Raw genomic sequence first — 18,958 nt, 5'->3', positions numbered from 1 at the left:
AAAAAAAAAACAATACAAGATTACAATCAATTTAACATACAATTTAACATTAGGTAAGGAGGAATGAAATACAAATCTTTAAAGTAAAGAGAAAAACATTAAGGGAAAAATACAGAAGGTTAACAAAATATCAAAATATAATAAAATAAAATTTAATAGGGTTGTTGGATATTAAAATTAGTTTTCAAAGGCATCCTTGAAAATAAATGTTTTTAAATTACTTTTAAATTTTCCGAATTCCTGTTCTTCCCTTAAAAATATCGGAAGGGCATTCCAAGTCTGTGGTGCAGTAACCGAAAAAAATAAATTGCCGTCTTGTATTTATAATTTTCAATGAAGGAATAGTCAATAGGTTTTGTTCATTAGATCTTAAAATTCTCTTTGCAGAATATGGAATTAATAATTTAAATAAGAAAGCAGGAGACTTATTATAAAAGGTTTTGAAGGTGATTATACAAAGCTTATACGTAATTCTATGAATAACTGGAAGCCAGTGTGCATTTTTAAGAAGTGGTGTTACATGGTCAAACTTTCTAGATTTGGTTATAAGCTTAATTGAGGCATTTTGAATGATTTGAAGACGTTTTATTTCGTTTAACGCAATTCCTTTGAAGAGAGAATTGCAATAGTCGATTTTAGAAATCACCAAAGAGTGAATAAGAATATTAAGTGATTTGGAACATAGAAATAGATCGAATTTTACGTAATCTGTAAAAGGTAGTTTTCATAATATTACTAATATGATCATGAAAATTTAGTTTATTATCAAAAATCACCCCTAAAATTTTTATATTATTAACTGATTGCAGGGGGACGTTTTGTATAGAAATTGGAGGAAAAAGAGGAAAACTATCTTTCCATGGAAAAAGCATAACATTAGTTTTTTTTAATGTTAAGAGCCAATCTGTTTGTATCCAGCCAGTGATAAATTTGGTCAAGTTTTCCATTAATCGCTAAGATTTCAGAGGTATCATTAGTGTTTAATGGATGCAATAGCTGGATATCATCAGCATAGGCAAAAACTTGAAAGCCTACAGATTGGCATAAAGTCATTAGTGGTGCAAGAAAGATATTGAAAAGTAAAAACAATAACGGAACTTTAGCTTCCAGTTCTCAAGCGCTCTCTCATCTCACACCGGAGCGGTACTTGGAGAGACCTCCCAGGAAAGGGACTTGGGAGTTCTGATCGACAAGTCGATGAAGCCGTCCACACAATGTGCGGCGGTAGCAAAAAGGGCAAACAGAATGCTAGGAATGATAAAAAAGGGGATCACGAACAGATCGGAGAAGGTTATTGTGCAGCTGTACCGGGCCATGGTACGCCCTCACCTGGAGTACTGCGTCCAGCACTGGTCGCTGTACATGAACAAGGACACGGTACTACTCGAAAGGGTCCAGAGAAGAGCGACTAAGATGGTTAAGGGGCTGGAGGAGCTGCTGTACAGCGAAAGATTAGAGAAACTGGGTCTCTTCTCCCTCGAACAGAGGAGATTGAGAGGGGACATGATCGAAACATTCAAGGTACTGAAGGGGATAGACTTAGTAGATAAGGACAGGTTGTTCATCCTCTCCAAGGTAGGGAGAACAAGAGGGCACTCTCTAAAGTTGAAAGTGGATAGATTCCGTACAAACGTAAGGAAGTTCTTCTTCACCCAGAGAGTGGTAGAAAGCTGAAACGCTCTTCCAGAGGCTGTTATAGGGGAAAACACCCTCCAAGGATTCAAGACAAAGTTAGACAAGTTTCTGCTGGACAAGAACGTGCGCTGGTAGGGCTAGTCTCAGTTAGGGTGCTGGTCTTAGACCAGAGGGCCGCCGCGTGAGCGGACTGCTGGGCATGATGGACCACTGGTCTGACTCAGCAGCGGCAAGTCTTATGTTCTTATGTTCACTTTTTCTGCCTCTACTGTACCGTTTGTCCTTTATGGCTTTCCCGTTTTCTCACCACAGTAGCTAAGTGCTAACAATTTAGTCAACCATTTCCAACTAGCCACAATATTAGTTGTCACCATATTAATGTCCACAGATCCCCATGTAGGCGAGGTAAACCCCTGCACCAAGTGCAGAATTTGGCAAGTAAATGTAAAGCATCTTCTTTAGAATTCAGTTGATTCCCTTTCTCAGAGGAGTATGGGAGATACTGGTCCTTTGGTTTTTGTTTTTTTATGGTTTTTAAATACCCAACTCATTACAGATGTCATCCCCTTTATTCATAACTGACCATCTGAAGGACAAACATATGACTGGGCATTTCCAATTGGATACCTGGAGAGTGCACTGTGGGAACCTATTCTATAATGGAATCTAGGTACCTAGGTATCATTGCATCTACCATTTAGGTTTTATTTATTTACTGGGATTTATGAAGAGATTCAATGTATGAAGAGATTCGATTATACCAGCAGTAGAGCTGGAGTAAGCATGCACACCTCTCTTATCCCTCCCTCTACTCCTCCTCAGAAGCTCTGCTCATCAGGTAAGTCTTTCTCCCTCTATATACACTCCCTCAGTGCACCGATCTCCACCCATGGTTTTCAGTATCAGCGCTAAGCTGATGACTGCCAGATCTACCTCTCCACAGCAGATATCTCTACAGGAATCAAGGCCCATGTCTCAGCATGCTTGTCTGACTTTGCTGCCTGGATGTCTCACTGTAACTTAAAACTGAATATGGCCAAGACTGAGCTTCTTATCTTTCCACCTAAACACAATTACCCCTCTCCCTGTCCTGTGTTTTTGTGGACAACACTCATCCTCCCTGTCTTATCTGTTTGTAACCTTGGGGGTTATCTTTGACTCCTCTTTCTCCTTCTCCACTCAGATCCAACAAACTGCTCAAGCCTGTTGCCTCTTCCTCTATAATATTACCAAAATCTGACCTTTCCTCTCTAAACACACTACCAAAACCCTTATCCACACTCTCATCACCTCTTACATAGATTACTGCAACTTGCTTATCTCCGGTCTTCTACTCAACCATCTCTCTCCTCTTCAACCCATCCAAATTTCTGCTGCATGACTTATATTCTGCGAGAGCCGCCATGCACAATTACCCCTCTCCTCAAGTCACTTCACTGGCTCCCCATCCATTTCCAAGTACAGTTCAAACTCCTCTGACTGACCTACAAGTGTGTTCACTCGGCAGCCCCTCAATAAATCTCCTCACTAATCTCCTCCCATAAACTCTGTTTGTCTAGTAAGTCCCTTCTATCCATACCCTTCTCCTCCACTGCCAACTCCAGACTCTGAACCTTCTATCTTGCTGCACCATATGCCTGGAACAGACTGCCTGAGTCATTAGGTCAGGCTCAATCTCTAGCAGTATTCAGATCTAAGCTAAAAGCTCACTTTTCCTAGGCTGCTTTTAGCTCCTCCTACTCACCATAAGATACCTATGTCCATCTTACCATTCTCTCTGTGAGAAACTCCCTAACCCCTATATGTCCTTTTATCTGTCTAAATTAGATTGTAAGCTCTTCTGAGCAGGGACCATCTAATACATGTTAAATGCACATGTACAGCACTATACAGTGGTACCTTGGATTATGAGCCGTTAATCCGTTCCAGGAGCATGCTCGTAATCCAAAATGCTCGTTTATCAAAGCGAGTTTCCCCATAGAAAATAATGGAAACTCGCTTTGATGCGTTTCTCCCCCCCCCCCCCCGAGAACCGGCATTGCTCCCCTCGAAGGCCCCCTCTGCGTTCAGGCACCCCCCCTGCGATCAGGCACCCCCCCCCCCCCGTGATCCGGCACCCCCCTGCCTCGAACCGGCACCCCCTGCCACGATCCGACTCCCCCCCCGACACAATTGGGCACCCCCCCCCCGACACGATCCGACATCCCCCCCGACACAATTGGGCACCCCCCCCCCCCGCCGCTTCTTACCCTCATCTGGGCACTCTAGAAGATCGGACTCCTCGTCTGCTGGGCCTTGAGCATCTGAGCATGCTCAAGACCTGCGAGTTCACGTTCAGTTCACGGTACACGATCGGTTTGCTTAGTGAATCTAGGCCTAAGTGGGCAGGAGAGGCTCTGGCCCTCTTAAATCACTTGGAGCTACCCAACTACCAATCAGTGGCGCTTAACTAGGCTGTGCTGTTGAAGATCGGTTCTGGAATCAAATGAATGAGTTATTGACTATAGAAAGACTATCAGTAGACACCCGGGACTGAAGGGTGAAATAAACAGTTCCTTAGGCTGTGGTTACCCTATTTGCCAACTCTTCCTATTAGGGTGCATTCCACATTCTTGAATATCCTAGAGATGTAACTTCTTTGTTAGTGTGATCTGTACCTTTTAATTGATATTTGGGAGGGGGAAACAGGGGGGAGTGGTTGGATATAGGACAAGTTATGTTGATACATATCCTTATAGTCTAATCTACAGTTTGTGAGCCGCCCTATGCCTAAGTAGGTTCAAGGCGACATACAATTTGAGAGAAGTAGAGGAAGGGAGGGAATAAGCATGGATTTACGAAGGGAAGGTCTTGTCAATCCAATCTGATAAAGCTTCTTTGACTGGGTAACGAAACAACTAGATAGGGGAGAGTCCCTGGATATAGTGTATTTAGACTTCAGTAAAGCCTTTGATAGTGTCCCAAACCGTAGGTTATTGAACAAAATGGATACAATGGGACTAGGAGAAACATTGACTGCATGGGTTAGAGACTGGCTCAGTGGTAGACTTCAGAGGGTGGTGGTAAATGGTACTCCCTCAGAAATGTCAGAAGTGACCAGTGGAGTGCCGCAGAGCTCGGTCTTGGGTCCGATACTATTTAATATCTTTGTACAAGACCTGCCCCAAGGACTTCAAGGTAAGATTACATTATTTGCCTATGACGCTAAGCTATGCAACACAGTGGACAGCGCAACCGTGCCCGACACTGAGGCAGGACCTACTTTTACTGGAAAAATGGTCAAATACATGGTAACTGAGTTTTAACGCCAAAAAGTGTAAGCGGTAACCCCTGCAAAACAAGCACCCTGAATGGTGAAACCTTAACAAGAACTGTCGCAGAACGGGACCTGGGTGTAATCATTAGTGAAGATATGAAGACCACCAATCAGGTGGAGAAAGCTTCAACCAAGGCTAGACAGATGCTGGGTTGCATCCGAAGAAGTTTTGTCAACCGAAAGCCTGAAGTTATAATGCCGTTATGCAGGTCCATGGTGAGACCTCAACTGGAGTACTGTGTTCAGTATTGGAGGCCACATTATCAAAAGGATGTGAAGAGAATGGAATCGGTTCAGCGAATGGCCACTAAGATGGTCTCAGGACTCAAGGATCTCCCATATGAAGAACGTTTAAGCAGGCTGCAGTTATATTCTCTCGAGGAACGCAGAGAGAGGGGAGACATGATAGAGGCGTTCAAATATCTTACAGGCCATGCTGAGATGGAGAAAGATATCTTTTTCCTTAAAGGTCACACGGCAACAAGAGGGCATCCGCTCAAACTCAAGGGTGGAAGACTTCATGGCAACATCAGAAAATACTTCTTCACCAAAAGGGTGGTTGATCGATGGAATGGTCTTCCATGTCAGTTAGTTGAAGCCAGCAACATGCTCGACTTCAAGAAACAATGGGATAAACATGTGGGTTCACTCCGGGGAAATGCTTAGGGGAGGATTCCTTTATTGGGAGGGTTCTTGGAATGGGCAGACTTGTTGGGCCGTTGGCCCTTTTCTGCAGTCATACTCTATGTAAGGAGGAGGAGGAGAGGAAGGGGGAGAATAGTCTTCTGAATGAGTGGTAAGAGGAGGATTAATGGTACAATTTACATTGGAAGGAAGGAAGATCCCTAAGTTATAACAAGCTACTGATTGTCAATAGAGCATATTGCTTCAAAGAGGAGTCTTCAGTTTTCTCAGAGTCATTGGTTGATACTGTGTATTAGTATTGTATATGGATGGGCTGGGGAGGGCTTCAATGGCTGGGAGGATGCAGATGGGCTGGAGTAAGTCTTAACAGAGATTTCGGCAGTTGGAACCCAAGCACAGTACCGGGTAGAGCTTTGGATTCTTGCCCAGAAATAGCTAAGAAGAAAAAATTTAAAAATTTAAATTGAATCAGGTTGGGCAGACTGGATGGACCTTTCGGGTCTTTATCTGCCGTCATCTACTATGTTACTATGTTCTGTGCTGAAATATTTAGCAATGACAATAAAGATATTTGAACATAAAAAATTAGATAGATTAGGGTTGGTACAGGGGGCAGTTTTGGGGAGGGGTTGGCGGTTATGCAAGTACTGGCAATAGGCCAGTACCTGCACAGCTACAGTGCCTGTACAGCTCAAAAACTCTACCAATTTGCCCCCCCCCCCCCTTAGCTATGTGGGTATCATCTGTACAAAGTTGTTGAAATGCATACAGATTGAGGAAATTGGAAGACTGGGCATACAAGTAGCAGATGAAATTTAATGTGGACAAATGCAAAGTGATGCACATTGGGAAGAATAACCCAAATCACAGTTACCAGATGTTATGGTCCACCTTCATGGTTAGCACCCAAGAAAAGGATCTGGGTGTCATTGTAGACAATACGATGAAACCTTCCGCCTAATGTGTGGTGGTGGCCAATAAAGCAAGCAAGGTGCTAGGAATTATTTAAAAAGGGATAGTTAACAAGACTAAGAATGTTATAAGGCCTCTGTATCGCCCCATGATGCGACCTCACCTGGAGTATTGTGTTCAATTCTGGTCTCCTAATCTCAAGAAAGATATAACAGTACTAGAAAAGGTTCAAAGAAGACCAACCAAGATGATAAAGGGGATAGAACTCCTCTCGTTTGAGAAAAGACTGAAAAGGTTAGGGCTCTTCAGCTTGGAAAAGAAACAGCTAAAGGGAGATATGATTGAAGTCTACAAATCCTGAGTGGAGTAGAACAGGTACAAGTGGATTACAAAGACATGGGGACACTCGATGAAGTTACAGGGAAATACTCTTAGAACCAATAGGGAGGAAATATTTTTTCACTCAGAGAATAGTTAAGCTCTGGAGCACGTTGCCGGAGGTTGTGGTAAGAGCGGGTAGCGTAGCTGGTTTTAAGAAAGGTTTGGACAATTTCCTGGAGGAAAAATCCATAGTCTGTTATTGAGAAAGACATGGGGGAAGCCACTGCTTGCCCTGGATCGGGAGCATGGAATGTTGTTACTACTTCAGATTCCGGAATCTTTTGTTACTCTTTGGGATTCCGGAATTTTGCTGTTCTTTAGGATTCTGAATGGAATGTTGCTACTCCTTAGGTTTTGCCAGGTTCTAGTGACCTGGATTGGCCACCGTGAGAACGGGCTACTGGGCTTGATGGACCATTGGTCTGACCCAGTAAGACTATTCTTATGTTCTTATCTAGACTGGGGGGGGGGGTTAGATTTAGGGGGCTATTAAGAAGGAGAAAATTGTGACTGTCCCAGGCTAGAAAGGAGAAAAGAAAGGAGGAAACTGTGTGGGGAGATAAGAGGGGGGGAATCAGAGGAGTTTTAAGATATTCAACCAGTGCCTTCATAACAGCCTTATACAGGCCCTGGAAGAATATTAGCTAGGACTTGCAGAAGGTCCAGTGGCTTCACCCACTTAAATTAGCTTCAAATATCCAGTGCCGGTGTCTGGACATGGTCCAGCACTGAATGTCTGAGACTAGTTCTGCCTACAGCAGTCAGCATTTCGAAAAATATTCTCCACCGCAGGCTAAATATTACCCCCTATGTGTTTAATTTGCAGCAAGTAGGGAGCTCTGTATTATTCTGATTAATGTATTATATGTTTAAGACCAAAGTACTCTGAATGCAATTTTATAACAGGTTCCCCAAGTGTGAACGCCAAGTAGCTACCTATTTCTATCCTACTTTCTAAAGAAATAGAAAATCTATGTGTATTTACAAAACATTAGGGCATAGTGGCAGTAATCACAGTGAAGCTCTTATGCCTGCATGAGGGCAGGCATGTTTGTATGTAGAGTGCACAGGTATGGGTGCAGTTTATAAACAATATTTCCAAAGGATTTCAGCGCTGTCTCTTAACGCTCAAATAACTCTCGTAGCTCTATGGTTTCCATACCCTATTTGTCAACAGTCCAATATAGGTTGAGGGGTGGTAGATTCAGGGGCAATGTTAGGAAATTCTACTTTACGGAGAGGGTAGTGGATGCCTGGAATGCGCTCCCGAGAGAGGTGGTGGAGAGTAAAACTGTGACTGAGTTCAAAGAAGTGTGGGATGAACACAGAAGATTTAGAATCAGAAAATAATATTAAATATTGAACTAGGCCAGTTACTGGGCAGACTTGCACGGTCTGTGTCTGTGTATGGCCATTTGGTGGGGGATGGGCTGGGGAGGGCTTCAATGGCTGGGAGGGTGTAGATGGGCTGGAGTAAGTCTTAACAGAGATTTTGGCAGTTGGAACCCAAGCACAGTACCGGGTAAAGCTTTGGATTCTTGCCCAGAAATAGCTAAGAAGAAAAAATTTAAAAAATTTAAATTGAATCAGGTTGGGCAGACTGGATGGACTATTCGGGTCTTTATCTGCCGTCATCTACTATGTTACTATGTGTGTGTATATATATTTCTTTATTAGTTTTATAATTTTGACAATCAAAATCAAAACACAAGAAAAAAAATATCATGACATAAGAAATTATCATTAAATCCACATAATTCAAGGAAAATTTTCGATTACACAATATAGTTAGGCCACAATCAAATGGAGACGGAGCTGAAATTTAACCAACAAAATATAGAGCCAGGAAAACCAAAAGGAGGCTCGACTGCCGTAGAACATTTTCTTATCTAAACGGATTAAAGAATCAGAAGGAACTATTACTTACTATTCTGAGAAGCAATAAATTTAAGATAACTGCTGCGGTTCATAAAAAACATATCTGTTCTCTTTATATATCATTACACATTTACAGGGGTATCTCAGAATCAATAGCGGACTGTTCTAGTAATAATGTATATTTTATATAATTCAATCTCAATATCTCATCGTTATTCTCTTAATACTTCCAATGGCTAGGGGGGGGGAATTCAACCATGTCCAACATGTCACAATTTCATCTACATCGACTTTATCAAGGACAACTCCCTGACTGTAATGCATCAAGCCCTTAGGCACCTATAATGGAGGTTTTTTAAACCCTGGCTTATGTTACAGACACCTAAGTTTTAAGTTGGGTGCAATTCTGTAATAGACTCCTAAGTATGATTGACAAGATATAGGCACCTTAATTGTAGGTGCTTTCTTCAGAGTATGCTGTGAGGTCTGCAGTGTGTCATATATATATATATATATATAGATAGATAGAGAGAGAGAGATAGATAGATAGTGAGTTCATGGACCTGATTGAAAATAGGGCAGTCTGTGGGTCAAGAAATTAGTATTTTTGGTGGGAAACTTTATCGGGCTGACCTGATTGAGGACCGGGAAGTCTGTTGGTCATGAATTTGAATTTTGGCAGGAAAGTTTGAATTTGAAATTTGGCGGGAAAGTTCGTCGGTGATCCAGGATGATTGTCAGAAAAGAGGCTGGGACTTCATTATCCTTCATATCCACAACATCTGGCGTAGTTAGGGGTGGGGGTTGAGGGCCAGTCCTCCCCGGGCACCACCATGGAGGAGGCGCTGGTACCCCGCCTCCTCTCTGCCCCGCCTTTTACCACTCCTCTCCCCACCGCTTGTGTGCCCCCTTCCCCTCCCCTGTACCTCTAGTTGTTCACCGTCTCCCCTAAGTGATTAGTTTCCTATTTTCAGACATTTTATCTTATCAGGTCCACCAGATGAACAAGTACTGGTGAGGTTTATATAGAAGAGATTGAGATGGGGTTGCAAAAAAAAAAAAAAAAAAAAAGGCTCCTTTTACAAAGTCACATTAGGCTTTTCTTTTTTTTTTCTCATCACCGGCCATGGCAGTATTAGCTCCAACACTCATAAAATTCCTATGAGCGTCAGAGGTAATACCACCGTGATAAAAAGCCTAACGCAGCTTCATAAACACTTCATAAAAGACAGAGGGGGGGACAAAGAGAAAAGGCATCCAGCACTGATTGCCATACATGAAGAAGGACACGGTACTACTTGAAAGGGTCCAGAGAAGAGCGACTAAAATGGTTAAGGGGCTGGAGGAGTTGCCATACAGTGAGAGATTGGAGAAACTGGGCCTATTCTCCCTTGAAATGAGGGGACATGATCGAAACATTCAAAATACTGAAGGGAATAGACTTAGCAGATAAAGACAGATTGTTCACCCTCTCCAAGGTAGGGAGAACGAGAGGGCACTCTCTAAAGTTAAAAGGGGATAGATTCCGTACAAACGTAAGGAAGTTCTTCTTCACCCAGAGAGTGGTAGAAAACTGGAACGCTCTTCCGGAGTCTGTCATAGGGGAAAACACCCTCCAGGGATTCAAGACAAAGTTGGATAAGTTCCTGCTAAACTGGAACATACACAGGTGAGGCTGGACTCATTGAAAGCGCTGGTCTTTGACCTGGGGGCCACCGTAAGAGCGGACTGCTGGGCATGATGGACCACTGGTCTGACCCAGCAGCGGCAAATCTTATGTTCTTAAAGCAAAAGGGTATGAAGGAAAAGAATTGTAAAAGTATTCAGAGAACCAGGAGAAAAAGGGGTTGTGGAGGTCGGGAAAAAAAGTGGATGTAAACGGTGAGTAGAAGCAGAGTGGGGGCACAATATGGGGTGCGGGGAACGAGGGAGCAAAGGATGCGATGAGGAAAAGAAACCGTAGGTCAAGAACGTGAATGGGAAGTCAGGGACGAATAGGTAGAGGCGAGGCGCCAAGGAATACGAACTAACTGAGAAATATGGGAACCGAAAGGAAAGAATCTGCGCTTTAAGCTGTGGATGGGGGACTAAAAGCTTCAACCGCAGACCCAACTTATGAAAGGTTAAGCGGATAAGCTATAAGGAATTGGAGAGCAGAGGGAATGGTTGATGGGAACAGCTAAGAAGAGAGAATTTTGCAAGATACAATAGGGAATACCAGTGAAAGACATAAAAGGCAGCAGAAAAAGAAAGCGAGAAGACTGGAATGAAAGCACGAATGAGATCGGGGAAAAGGTCTAATGCGGCTGCTGTATATACAGCACAGTAAGTGTGCATTGTCAATGGAATGGTACAGACACCATGTACAGTCTGAATAGATATTTTTGCAAATGGATTATGGGTCTATTCTGAGCATGTAATTCTGCTTCTGTATGAATGCTTTTTTGTTTGCTCGATGTTGTGTCTTGCAACCCATAAAGCTTTCATCTGGGCTAACCCTGAAAAGAGTCTCCTAGGAAGTGCGATGCATACGTAGAAGCACTCTGCATTGAAAATGTTCCCATGGTTGGACACTTCCTAACTAAATTGCAAATGTAGCCTTTGTGTAATGTAATGTAATTTATTTCTTATATACCGCTACATCCGTTAGGTTCTAAGCGGTTTACAGAAAATATACATTAAGATTAGAAATAAGAAAGGTACTTGAAAAATTCCCTTACTGTCCCGAAGGCTCACAATCTAACTAAAGTACCTGGAGGGTAATAGAGAAGTGAAAAGTAGAGTTAGAGGAAAAATAAAAATAAAATAAACATTTTAACAAGACAGCATTGATCTAAATACTTTGGAAGGTAGAAGAGAGGAGAGAAAAGAATAGAAGCATGATGAAGTGATGAAGTGGAGCAAGTAAGTTTAGGAGGAGCGATTGACGTTTCCAGAAAGGGCTTCTTCAGGGAAGAGACTTGGCCGACAGTCCCAGGATGCCTATGTCTCCTCCCCTGCGATGTTCTCCCATCCATGCATTCCCTCCCAGACACACTGCCCGTGCTCCAGCCGCTCCAAGGAGGCTGCCCCAGATGAGGCCCACGGTGAATGCAGGATTCTCTCCTCTGCGGGAAAGCCGCCCGGAGCCGACAGTCGATCTTCTTAGCGGATTGCAGGGGGGAATAGTTAACACTCTTGGTAGTATCGGGTCTGTGTGCTCTCGGTGGTTGTGGCTGGTCTCGTTGCTGCTTAGGTGTAATAGCAGTTGATCTCCACTGCTGCTGATATTTAAAAGCAGGCAGATTGATCTCTCCAATGGACTGCAGGGGGAGGAGTTCACAATCCTGGCAGGATCGGGTCTGTGTGCTCTCGGTGGTTGTGGCTGGTCTCGTTGCTGCTTAGGTGTAATAGCAGTTGATCTCCACTGCTGCTGATATTTAAAAGCAGGCAGATTGATCTCTCCAATGGACTGCAGGGGGATGAGTTCACACTCCTGGCAGGATCGGGTCTGTGTCTCTTCTTTAAGCTGAAAAAATTGTTGGTGGTTGCCTGCAATTATCATAGCCGTATCAAGGAATTACGGTCATCCAGCCAGGGCTCTAGAAGACAAGTTATGGTGAATGAAGTTACTGAGGCGTAAACAAACGCTTTCGACTCTGTATCTTCATTCGCCATAACTACACTTTTGATCTGGCATTATTTTTTTTTTATTATTATTAGTTTTTCTGTGTGATTGATGAAGTAAACTAAATGCAATCTTTTTTTTCATAAGAAATGCAAAGACTATGAATTGCAAATGTGCTGAGATGTCCCAGATAGGAAATACAATCAGATCGATGAAAGCACTAGCTAAAAAAATAAGAAAAATATGGCATTGTATTTGAAATGGGTAAGTGGGAAAACAAAGAAAGCTGAACAGAAAAATTCAGCACATATGGTTAAGGAAGGAAAATAAGATTGTATATACGTGATATGAAAACCGCATAGTTGTATATAAATCATGCGGTATATAAATCTTTTAATAAATAATAAATTTTTTTTTAAATACACACAGTAGTTTAATGTATTGGCCATTAAGGAATAAAATTAAATACCACGATAAGAAATGCTGGAACACATACAAGTCGGTGGTTTACTGAGCCCAGCATCTTGGGTCTGATTCCATAAATGGCACTTAGGTTAGATTAGATGCCCTAATCACAGATGTCTAGCGACATCTAGCTTTGATCTGGGCCCAACTTAATTGTTTTTAATTGGTTTAAATAGCATGGTAATAGACCATGCCATAAAAAATAATTTTAAAAAAAACAACAACATTATTTTAATGATCAGTTTAGGTTATGCATGGATATTCACACAAGGCCTAATTCTCCAAATGGCATCCCAAATGGGATGCACTTTTTTTTATTTATTTTTTTTTAATGCAGGTGCATAGGGGTGCCTACAGGCGCCTAAGGCTGCTGTCTTAGGCACCTTAAATAGAAACATGATGGCAGATAAAGGCCAAATGGCCCATCCAGTCTGCCCATCTGCAGCATCCACTATCTCCTTCTCTCCCTATAGGCTAAGGCTCTTTACACCTGCATTGTGAGGTCATAGAGCATTATTGCTATAGAAACATAGAAACATGATGGCAGATAAAGGCCAAATGGCCCATCCAGTCTGCCCTTCTGCAGCATCCACTATCTCCTTCTCTCCCTATAGGCTAAGGCTCTTTACACCTGCATTGTGAGGTCATAGAGCATTATTGCTATAGAAACATAGAAACATGATGGCAGATAAAGGCCAAATAGCCCATCCAGTTTCTCATCCACAGCATCCACTATCTCCTTCTCTCCCTATTGGCTAAGGCTCTTAACATTTGCATCTCCTCTTCCTATAGGCTAAGGCTCTTTACACCTGCTTTGTGAGGTCATAGAGCTGCCCATCCCCAGTAATCATTATTTCTTCCTCTCTCTAAGAGATCCCAAGTGCCTATTCCAGGCTTTCTTGAATTCAGACACAGTCCCCGTCTCCACTACCTCTTCTGGGAGACTGTTCTATGCATCTACCACCCTTTCTGTTAAAAAGTATTTCCTTAGATTACTCCTGTGCCTATCGCCTCTTAACTTCATCCTATGCCCTCTCATTCCAGAGCTTCCTTTCAAATGAAAGAGACTCGACTCGTGCGCATTTATGCCACGTAGGTATTTAAACATCTCTATCATATCTCCCCTCTCCCGCCTTTCCTCCAAAGTATACATATTGAGATCTTTTAGTCTGTCCCCATACGCAATATGACGAAGACCACGCACCATTTCAGTAGCCCTCCTCTGGACCGACTCCATCCATTTTATATCTTTTTGAAGGTGTGGCCTCCAGAATTGTACACAATATTCTAAAAGAGGTCTCACCAGAGTCTTAAACAGGGGCGTCAATGTCTCCTTTCTGCTACTGACCATACCTCTCCTTATGCACCCTAGCATCCTTCTAGCTTTCACCTTTAAAATGCTGGGCTTTGGAAAGTCCGTCCAGGAGCCCAGACAGTCCTCTAAAAAGAGGACATGTCTGGGTTTTCCAAGGTGTGGTTAGGGATGGAGAATAGACATGTTTGGCTTAGGTATCGCTAGGCATCAGGGTTAGGGAAAGTGGCATTATATGTTAAAAATCATATTAAAGCCACACAATTGCAGCATCTACAGGGTAAGGAAGATGTACTATGGGTCAAACTGGAAAGAGAGTGTGGAAAATACATTTACATTGTTGTGACATACAGGCCTCCTTCACAGATGGAAGTGGACAGAAATTTAATAGAATACTACTAACAGGAAATTTTGGTAAGAACATAAGAAGTTGCCTCCGCTGAGTCAGACCAGAGGTCCATCCTGCCCAGCGGTCCGCTCTCGCGGCGGCCCATCAGGCCTAATTGCCTGAACAGTGTTCCTGACTAATTTTGTAACTGCCTCTAATCCTATCCCTATTACCTACCTCTACTCCTATCTGTACCCTCAATCCCTTTGTCCTCCAGGTACCTGTCCAGACCCTCTTTGAAGCCCTGTAGCGTGCTCCTGCTTATGCCAACTGATGTAACTGGTTTCGCCAATGCCAAAGCTTCGGGGGGGTCAGGGACTGTCCAATATTGAAGAACACATTTCTTGGCCAATCAACTCATCTTCCTACACAGCACCCGATGACCCCTAGGCAAATGGCTGAAAGCCTCTGGCAAATCCAAAACAAAACGGGTCGGAAAACTACATAAAGATCTCCCAATTATTTTTGACATATAGGATATTATTCTTTTCCAAAAATATGGGATCCTTACTTACAAACCTTGCATCCTAAGGACCGTAGTGCGGTCTTAAGATGGGTGTCCTAGAGTGTATCGATGCGTCATAGTGAGGTGAAATAGAGAATACCATTGGGAGGGGGGGGTGTTAGGGGTGGGAAGGAGGGGGTATATATGCTTCTTATTTTATTTTATTTGATGCATTGTTGTATTATGCACCTTGGGGTGCCCTTATGTTGTATTTGATGTTGTTTGCATCAATAAAAATTGTTTGAACCTATGTGCATCATCCCTGGAGTAATTTTATGGCAGCCCTTTTAACTGTGTTTAAAGGCCTTGATGTATTGAAAAGTCTTTAAAAAAAAAAAAAAAAAAATTATCCCCTTACTGCATAAAACTGAAAAACAGCAATAGCTTATAGTCTCAGCCAACAATACAGGTTATTTCTCAGTTAATTGCATTGCCTGCTAAAACTGTGAGTTTTCTGCAGTTTAGTGTTAAAAATAAATCAGATACAAAAAGCAAAGTAAAATATTAAGCTGCATTGTATGAAAATGCTTACAAATCTACTCATTACCATGACGACCAGTAACACAGCTCACAAAAAAATTAAAAATTTATAAGCTGCAGAACTCTGAGAAAGTTAGTTGCACCTCAAGATAAGAGATAAATTTCCTCACGGAGCATTAGAAGGTTAAGACGGTTCATAGACAACGGCGCGAAAGACAAAGGCGCGTGCCGACAACTGAGCGCAAGACGGAGGCGCGCGCTGAAGAAAATTACAGTTTTTAGGGGCTCCGAAGGGGGGATTTGTTGGGGAACCCCCCCCAGTTTACTTAATAGACATTGCGCCGGCGTTATGGGGGGCTTGCGGGGTTGTAACCCTCCACATTTTACTGTAAACTTAACTTTTTCCCTAAAAACAGGGAAAAAGTTAAGTTTTCAGGAAAATGTGGGGGGTTACAACCGCCCACACCCCCCACAATGCCCCCACAACGCGGCACGATGTTTATTAAGTGGGGGGGTTCCCCCCCACGCCTCCCCGTCGGAGCCCTAAAAACAGTAATTTTGAGTGGCGCGTGCCTCCGCGCTGCGCTCAATTGTCTGGGCGCGCCTTTGTCCCGGCGCGCTTTTGACCTGACACCGGTTAAGACACCCAGTGATGTTCCCAAGCCACTGGCTTGCAGGAATCACAAGGCCTTTTGCATGCTCCCAGCCACCTGAATGAAAGTCTTGGGGGCCCTTAGAGGCAAGCTAAAGTGCTATTTCTGTCCCCAGCCTCCTGGTCCATAAATAGTTAACAATACCAAAAGAGAAAGAATTTGCCTTAAAATACAGATGAACAAACCAAATAAAGGCAAAAAAAAAAAAAAAAGATGTCCAAACCAATCACAGTTTTATTCAGTAAATGATGTCCCAAAAAGGATCCTAGTTTCAGGGGACTCTAAAAACAATACATGAGATTGCAACTGGAAATTGGTACAACGAGCGAGGTGATTAAAATTTGCGGGTGATACGAAGTTATTCAGAGCAGTGAAGACACAGGGGGACTGCGAAGATCTGCATCGTGACATAACCGCGCTCGAGAAATGGGTAGCGACGTGGCAAATGAGGTTCAACGTGGATAAGTGTAAGGTGATGCATGTGGGTAACAAAAATCTCATACACGAATACAGGATGTCCAGGGCGGTACTTGGAGAGCACCCCCCCAAGAAAGAGACTTGGGAGTACTGGTCGACAAGTTGATGAAGCCGTCCGCGCAATGCGTGGCGGCGGTGAAAAAGGTGAACAAAATGCTAGGAATGATTAAGAAGGGGGATCACGAACAGATCAGAGAAGGTTATCATGCCGCTGTACCGGGCCATGGTGCGCCCTCACCTGGAGTACTGCGTCTAGCATTGGTCACCGTACATGAAGAAGGATGTGGTACTACTCGAAAGGGTCCAGAGAAGAGAGACTAAAATGGTTAAGGGGCTGGAGGAGTTGTTGTACAGTGAGAGATTAGAGAAACTGGGCCTCTTCTCCCTTGAAAAGAGGAGACTGAGAGGGGATATGATCAAAACATTCAAGATACTGAAGGGAGCGGACTGCTGGACACGATGGACCACTGGCCTGACGCAGCAGTGGCAATCCTTATGTTCTTATTTTCACAAAATAAAAGTGCAACCCATATAATGATTGAAACCGCTTCAATATATCAGGCCTGGACCTTTTCTCCGACATCAGAATTGGCATTGGGGCATGGCTTGTGGGCCCGATTGCACGCTACCGGCCCTTCTCTTCCTTTCCTGCAGCGGCAAGTGAGTAAGAAGGCAGCGAGCAGCACCAGCGGTGGAGGGGGGGCGGGGGGTGCCGAACAGCCGCAGAATGACGGGGGTGGGGCCACGAGCAGCAGCAGAATGTCAGGGGGGTGAAGGTGTATTAACTCCATAAGACACATCCCCTTTACCACCCCCTTTTTGTGGGTGGGAAAAAGTGTGTCTTATGGAGCGAAAAACACGGCACTTTGCAGATGGGGACTCACATATGTGGAGTGTGTACAGAGCATGGGTAGGTTACACACTTATGGTGGAAGTTATGAACGTGGGCTCCTGCTAAGATATGTTGTTTTACTGTGAAATTGTTATTGGTAGCTTAGTCTCATTGCATAAAAAAATAGCGCGAGTTAGATTAGACCGAAGCCCTGACCCGGGTCATCCAAACCTCGGCCGAGCGGTAAGGCGAGGTGTGGAGGGTAGCGGGGTATGCAAATGAAATAAATGTTGATGCAAAAACTGTTTGGGGTGGATTCTTTTATTTACCACTTTATATCCCAGTGCAAAGCTTCATGAGGTGGTATTCCACAAAACCCCTCAATACTTATCAACGTGCAAAAAGGGCAAAAATCACAAAGAAACCCCCCCCCCCCCCCCCCCACTTCTTGGTGACCAGTAAACCTGATGGCTTGTCACAATAAAATTCGCCTACATCGTTGTACGTATCTGCAGTTTTGGTTTGTTTGTTCCTGGCTGGTTTTTTTTTACTGCAGACAAGGTTGGACCTACCTTCTTTTGGTTCTGTTGCTCAAGGTTTTTCCACAATCTGGCAGTCTTCAATATTTTACCTGTGAAGCACTTCCCAAGGTGAATCTGTAACTTCCACCCTGGGCATGGTATTCTTCCACCCTTATTAGACCTGGGTATTTCAGATCCCCTGCCCAGCTAATCCCCACTAATTGGTAACACAAAACTTCCACAGGCTGTGCTGCCAGCTCCCGACCAACAAAAATGGCCTTGCCAATAGCACATTAAGAGCTTTGCAACCTGCTTGCACTGCTTCGGTCAGGTTGCACACAGTCCCACTGTGATTAACCAGCTCAGCCCCATTAACTCTTAACTTTTCAGGTCATTAGAATTGTGAGGTGACACTACTCTTGTCTTCACAGGTTTCCCTTATGTTTCCATATCATGCACAACTCTTAAGACATCAGGTTCCATTTCTAAATCATTCACAAATAGTTCTTCTGGCATTTCAACTTCGTTAGGACAATCTTCAAAAGAACCATCGGAAGCCTCACTCATGAGGTCTCCTACCTGACTTTCCTGTGGAGTGCTGGTTTCTGTCCTCCAAATCCTTTGCTGCTCTGTGAGTTTGTGGCTGCCTCCATTGCCTAGCGAACACACCCTTTTCAGCTTCTCTGAGCTGATTATCTTTAGAGTCAGCTGAGATCCTAGATCTTTCTGCTGAACTCTGGTAGCTTCCCTGATTACAGCTGGGCTAACTGCAGGAACTACTTCAGCCCTGAGTTTTCCTTTTTCCTGCCTAGTGCCTGCTGGGACTTGTGGTTTACTCTCCCTGGTTGGTCCTAGGCTATTATCAGGCAAAGATAAACGGGTCACTGCAGTGCTGCCCTTCTTTTGGAGTTTATTAAACAAGGGTATTTCTTTTCCCTGCCTGATTCTAAG

General features: G+C 43.5%; 1 long non-coding RNA gene across 1 annotated transcript in view; it reads right to left on the bottom strand.

Moving 5' to 3' along the window:
* LOC117364701 overlaps window positions 1-18,672 on the bottom strand; it is a 42,513-nt gene extending 23,841 nt beyond the window's left edge. The window contains exon 1 of the long non-coding RNA XR_004540300.1: window positions 18,587-18,672. This is a non-coding gene — a long non-coding RNA (uncharacterized LOC117364701). The remainder of the gene's footprint in view (window positions 1-18,586) is intronic.
* Window positions 18,673-18,958: the final 286 nt, after the last annotated feature.

This window comes from Geotrypetes seraphini, chromosome 8 (genome assembly GCF_902459505.1).
Source record: "Geotrypetes seraphini chromosome 8, aGeoSer1.1, whole genome shotgun sequence".
Taxonomy (NCBI): Eukaryota; Metazoa; Chordata; class Amphibia; order Gymnophiona; family Dermophiidae; genus Geotrypetes; species Geotrypetes seraphini.
Note: the sequence above shows the minus strand (reverse complement) of the source record. Positions and strands in the feature narration are given on the sequence as shown.